Below are 6,666 nucleotides of genomic sequence, written 5' to 3' on the forward strand. Positions count from 1 at the left end.
CATCCATTATTATTATTATTACCCTCTCCCCTACGCACAGGGTGTCCAAAGATGAGGATGGTGGGTGAAAAATGCAGCCAGAAGGCAAGGAGCAGCCCCTTTAGGTATTGAAACAGTGGCTGCAGCCTCACGCACTCCATGTACACGAGGTACACAGACTCTTCCAGCCCGCACAAGTAGGGCAGGCGGCCTGCGAGTCTGTGAGCCGCGAGAGAAACAGGTTACAGGGAACACCCTCGGTGCAGTACCCTCCATCCCAGGTCCCCAATGCAGAGGGGGAGAATCCCTGCGTAGAGGGACCCCCACCGAGGGCCCCCATGGGACATGTTGGCTGGTGTGGACAAGTTGGGCTGAAGGTCCTGTTTCCACGCTGTATCACTTTATGACCCTATGACTCTAAATTTTAAATTAATACTTAAACCACATAAATGATGTTGAAATATTGCTACAAAGATCATTTTGGTTTACTTTTAATTGTATGGGTGCCACATGTACCAGCGAGGTAGAGTGTAAGCTTTCCTTGCCTGCCCTTCCAAACAGATCAGAGATACCACACATGGATGCAATCAGTTCAAACTCAAGTACAATAGATAGAGCAACGGAGAAGATACTATATAGAGTGCAGAATATAGTTCTCGGCAATGTAGCCCATCAGTCACATATACTATTATTGTTTATTTATTTGTCTGTTTTCACATATATATACTGACCTTTTCTTGATGTTTATTACAGCTTTTACAGAGTACTATGTTTACATGTCTGTTGTTTCAGGGTTTTCAGGGTTTGCAAGTAAGAATTTTATTGTTCCGTTTTGGGAACATATGACAATAAAACATGGAGTTGTGAGGGAAAGATTGATCCGCCATGATTGGATGGCAGATTGGATCTGATGGGCCGAATGGCCTCATTCAGCTCCTAGAACTTATGGACAAACCGAGCATTCAAAGATGTCAGGAGAGGAGAATTCTAGAGCGTCACAATCCTCTTATGTACATGGCCGATCCCTCATCTGATTGTCTACACAATTGTATCCAATACTTGCTGGTAAGTTGCGGACTTTTGTGCCTTTTTACAACACAAGTGGTTAAGTCGCAAATTTGTATCCATTTAAATACATAAGGTGCAGATTGTTCCCTTTGGAATCATCATTGTTTACTACACAATGAAGTAGGGAAAATAAAATAACGGAGCAATTTGATGGCAAGCTTTGTTTAATAATTCCATTTCAAAAATCACGAAGTCAAATCAAAAATCACTAAAATCAAATCTTACTAATTCTGATCCATTGAGGCCATTGGACCGCAAGACTCAGGAGTGTTTTATTGTCCGTAGACATGATGGGCCGAATGGCCTAATTCTGCTCCTATCACTTATGGTTATAAAATTATCAAAAGTAATCTACGACTCAAACGGCCGTGGGGCTATTTTGTACGAATTCAGAAAAGCAGATAGGGTTTAGTTAATTTTACAAGCATTGATTCGCAGGATTTATTTTTCAGTTTGGATAGGTTGAAGTGTTTGCTCATTTAAAGGGTTAGTCAACCTAATAAAACAACTCATTACCAGTTACTGGAATGTCCACGGAATATAGCATACAAGGACACAATGTTCCGATATCAGATCTATGTGGAATACTTTAATGACTGAGATTTGTGCTGGCTTGCTGTCAGTTGGATCAAATAGGCTTTGAACCACACTAATAGATGGATCGTGTTACTGGTCAAATTATTAGTCATGTTCTAGTGTCTGGAACGTAATTCCAGATCAGCTACTTGACATTATTAATTTCATCCTCCCTAATGTCTGTAGATGTCTTCGGATCAGAGTGAATATTAAAACAGATTAATCTAAGACATCACCAAATATGTTGTGACTGCGGACTTGAGGGCTTTCACTGCTTACAGGATCGATTTCTCGACTGGGCATAGTTCTGGCTCCTCGTTTTAGAAACTACCCAGGTCCTTTGTTCCGAAGAACTTGCTTCTCGGTTAGAAAGTCAAACATCAGCCCTAATGAAGATACAAGGAGTTGCTGAGATGCTGAGATCTTGAGAAAAACAATTGGTTTTGGAGGAACTCAGCGGGTCGGGCAATATCTGTGAAGGGAATGGACAGGCGATGGATGATGTGTCCGAGATTGATAGTCTTGGTTTGTAAGGGCATCAAAGATTCCGGGGAGAAGGCAGGAGAATGAGGTTGAGAGGAAAAATACATCAGCCATGATCTAATGGTGGAGTAAACTTGACGGGCCGAATGGCCTAATTCTGCTCCTATCCCTTATGACCTTATGACCTTATGGCAATGGGGTTGAGAGTGAAAATAGATCAGCCATGATCGAAAGGTAGGGAAGACTCGATGGGCCGAATGGCCTAATTCTGCTCTTAATGTCATGGCCTTGTGGGGTGCACGCTACTTTGTCCTAATGTGCCTTCCACAAGAATAGTTTTGCGACACAAATCAAATCAAATACGCTGGAGAGCAGCTTAATAGTTTAAAATCCAAACTTAAATATTTTCTTATTTGATGCTTAAAAATAAATAATCAGTTCAGGGCTGACAACTCCAATGTTGGCTGCATCTGGCCGTAGTGAGTGAAGATTCTTTCACTTGATCACTAAAGAATTCATATGTTGTAGCTTAATATCGAAAGCTTGCCAGTGTAACACATCCATCAATGCCAGAAACATTCCAAAACATGTTTTCTTGAACATCACCATCTTTTAGAAAGCAGAGCTCCAAGCTAAAGTTCAATTAGCTTGAAGTGCAATTGTAGATATGTCGTACAAGAAGGAACTGCAGATGCTGGAAAATCGAAGGTACATAAAAATGCTGGAGAAACTCAGCGGGTGCAGCAGCATCTATGGAGCGAAGGAAATAGGTAACGTTTCGGGCCGAAACCCTTCGTCAGACGAAGGGTTTCGGCCCGAAACGTTACCTATTTCCTTCGCTCCATAGATGCTGCTGCACCCGCTGAGTTTCTCCAGCATTCTTATGTAGATATGTCTCCAGGTTTGTTTCCACAATGGTGGTACAGCTCACCTTCTCCTGGTGACCTTGACGTCCTCATTGTTCTTCCAACATCAGCAGCAGAGCTCAACACTTCTTGTCTTCTCCCTGCAAAAATGTCAACATATTCATTATCCCCACTAGTTTCCCTTCCTGCACCTCGTTAAATGATATGTTGGTTTGCAAATTCTTCTAGGTCCTTGTAGATTGGTAATGGCCCTATCTCACGGTGCGAGTTCATTCCAAGAGCTCTCCCGAGTTTGCCCTGATTCAAACTCGGAGATTTACGGTAATGGCCACTCGTCGGTACTCGGGGCTCTCGTGGACATTTTTCACGTGTTGAAAAATCTTCACGAGTCTTCCCGTGCTTACCTGCCACTAGCGAGTCTTCCCGAGTACCTGCCGTTAGCGGTACGAGCCGGTAAGAGACATCCCCGAGCTCCGACGTACCCGCTACGTTCATTCTCCGTGCTTACCACGAGTTTGATTTTTTTTAAACTCGGGAGAGCACTTGGAATGAACTCGTACCGTGGGACAGGGCCATTACTTTACTTACTAACCAAGGTAGTGCCTTATTGTTATAAGCTCCCCCTACTACCACACCATTCATAATATCACAACCTGACATGTGCCGCCAGTCAGTACTGCTGCATGGTAGGAGTAACATACTGTAGTGTGTTGTATACGTTACTCATTAAATATTGTTATACCAGATCAGTGAGTATGTGTGATTTACTCAACATTCTTCTCCTCCCTTAACTCTACCAGCCCTGTGTGGATTGGAATAGGAATACTTTATTGTCACATGTCACAAGGCACAGTGAAATTCTTTGCTTGTATACGCAATGTATACAAATAGCGGCCACCTAAGGCGCTGACAAAGTGACAAAATACACCCCCCCCACCCCCCGCACAACAGGTCCTTCAATGTCTCTCGTAAGGAAAGGTCCCGACCTGAAGCATCGCAAATCCATTCCCTCCAGAGAAGCTGCCCGACCCGCTGAGTTGCGTTGCTCCAGCACTTTGTGTTTTACCAGTGTCCCTCTTGATTGCTCCAATCCTCTGAATCTAGCCTGCTCTCTTTCTTCCTAACTATCATTGAATCTTTCAAGAATTTCCTCCTTTCCAGACAACAACCCAGAGTGCATCTATTCCTACATCTTTCTCCTTGCCATTATAAGACCGTTTCAAAATCCAAATGTCCTTAATGGCTATCTTCCCGCTCAGTCCTGAAATATGAAATGCCTTCGAACGTTTCTTTGGCGCCAATCTTAAGAACCGCTCAATATTTTTTTGAAAGAGAGAGAGCAGAAAATGACAAAGAGATAGAAACAGATGAAATAAATGGGGAAAGGATGAAAATGGGCAGGATTTATTGCGCGCAGATGCGAGGTGTCCAAATATGAAAGTGTGAGAGACAAATCAGACTATTTATATAATAAGCCTGGATTAAAAGTGAAAAAAATGAGTTTCCTTGTGTTACAAATCAATAAACAAGGGTATGGGAAGGAACTGCAGATGCTGGTTTAAACCGAAGATAGACACAAAATGCTGGAGTAACTCAGCGGGACAGGCAGCAGCATCTCTGGAGAGAAGGAATGGGTGACGTTTCAGGGTCGAGACCCTTCTGACAATGGTAGATGGCAATAGAAAGTCTAATGGAATGTTGGCCTTTATCTGAAGATGTCTAGAATGCATGAGGCAGCAAATTAATATGAGTTTGTGTCAGGCCATGATCAGATGCCATCTATTTTAGTATTCAGTCTTTGGTCCCTTGACCTTTTCCAAGAGTTCCAATTCCTTTCTAAAATGGGATGTCCAGAATTAAACGTAATTTTCTGGCTGGCTCCAAACCAATGTTTTGTCATTTTCAAGTGGAAACCAATGGTTTAGCTCACTCTTACAATATGATGCCATAATCCCATATCCCAGCATGTGGCGCCATGAGGGGCAGCCTCGTCTTGTCCCTTGGTAGACAAAAGTGCTGGAGAAACTCAGCGGGTGTGACAGCATCTATGGAGCAAAGGAAATAGGCAACGTTTTGGGCCGAAACCCTTCTTCGTGTGCTGGAGACACCAGCACTTCAACTCCCCCTCCCATTCCGAATCCGACCTTTCTGTCATGGGCCTCCTCGATGTTCAGAGTGAGTCCCACCGTAAATTGGAGGAGCAGCATCTCATATTTCACTTGGGCAGTTTGCACCTCAACGGTATGAACATTGACTTCTCTAATTTCAGGTAGTCCTTAATTTCTCCTCCCCTTCTCAGCTCTCCCTCGACCCTCTGGCTCCACCTCTTCCTTTCTTCCTCCCGCCTCCCCCACCCTTACATCAGTGTGAAGAAGGGTTTCAACCCGAAACGTTGCCTATTTCCTTCGCTCCATAGATGCTGTCTCACAACCCGCTGAGTTTCTCCAGCATTTTTGTCTACCTTCGATTTTCCAGCATCTGCAGTTCCTTCTTAAGCAGAAGACATGTAATGTTATTTGGGTATAACCCTCGCTGTGAATTTAGCGGGGAGAAGGTTAGTTGCCCTGTTCTTGGTACCACCCGATCATATTGGGAATGAGTTGAGCTCTTTGGTACAGATGTTGAATCTGTGTTGCCACATTCTGGAAGTCATCTATCAAGCTGCCTGGCCAAGAGTTAATAAAGTCCACCCACTTAGAGGAAATCTAGCCGAATTGGACAACAATAATTAAATACTTGTCTGCTCAAATGGCCGAGCCACCTGGAGGGTCGACTTGGGAGAATTTCAATCCGAATAATAGGGTTACACCCTGTTCCTTTCCAACTATTTCGGTATGTTCTCTATATATAATCAAGAATGTAGACAGGACCTCTGTTCTATGTCGCTATGAACGAAAAACAGAGCAACGGCTATAATTGAAAGTGTCAGGGAGGCCCGCACCAGCGACCTTCCTGCAGATGCATGGTCCTGCTCATTAAAGTAACAACACACATTGGACAGAGGGAAACAACAGATGCTGCTCGGCGCTTCCCAGAAAATCGTCTATAAAATAATTAACCCAAATTTAAAGGATTCCATTTTGCTAATGTGTGTGTACGTTGAAAGACGCTTGGCAGTCCTGTGAGAGTAATGCCCCGGTCCCAGTTAGGAAACCTGAACGGAAACCTCTGGAGACTTTGCGCCCCACCCAAGGTTTCCGTGCGGTTCCCGGAGGTTGCAGGGGGTTGCAGGTAGTGGAAGCAGGTAGGGAGACTGACAAAAACCTCCGGGAACCGCACGGAAACCTTGGGTGGGGCACAAAGACTCCAGAGGTTTTCGTTCAGGTTTCCAAAGTGAGACAGGGGCATTAGTAAAAGAGGTTAAAGTGTGATCTGTGTGGGAAGAAACCGCAGATGCTGGTTTAAACCAAAGGTAGACACAAAATACTGGAGTAACTCAGCGGGTCAGATAGCGTCTCTGGAGAAAAGGAATAGGTGGCGTTTCGGGTCGAGACCCTTCTTCAGACTGACGGGAAGGAAATGTGAGACATAGACAGTGATATTGAGAGATATAGAACAAATGAATTAAAGGTATTGTATGCTAAAAAAGTAACTATGATAAAGAAAATAGGCCATTGTTAGCTAGGGACTAGTTGAAAATGAGTTGCAGACAATGAGACTCAACAAGATGACTGAAGCCAATTACCATGGGTAG

The 6,666-nt window shown here is 43.8% G+C and overlaps 1 long non-coding RNA gene across 1 annotated transcript; it reads left to right on the forward strand.

Annotated features, from left to right (window-relative positions):
- The first annotated feature begins 1,596 nt into the window (after positions 1-1,596).
- Positions 1,597-6,245, forward strand: LOC116990820. The gene is made up of 3 exons (XR_004416633.1): positions 1,597-1,607; positions 2,144-2,148; positions 6,099-6,245. It is a non-coding gene; the product is annotated as an uncharacterized LOC116990820 (long non-coding RNA).
- Positions 6,246-6,666: the final 421 nt, after the last annotated feature.

This window comes from Amblyraja radiata, chromosome 32 (assembly GCF_010909765.2).
Source record: "Amblyraja radiata isolate CabotCenter1 chromosome 32, sAmbRad1.1.pri, whole genome shotgun sequence".
NCBI classification, from domain to species: Eukaryota; Metazoa; Chordata; class Chondrichthyes; order Rajiformes; family Rajidae; genus Amblyraja; species Amblyraja radiata.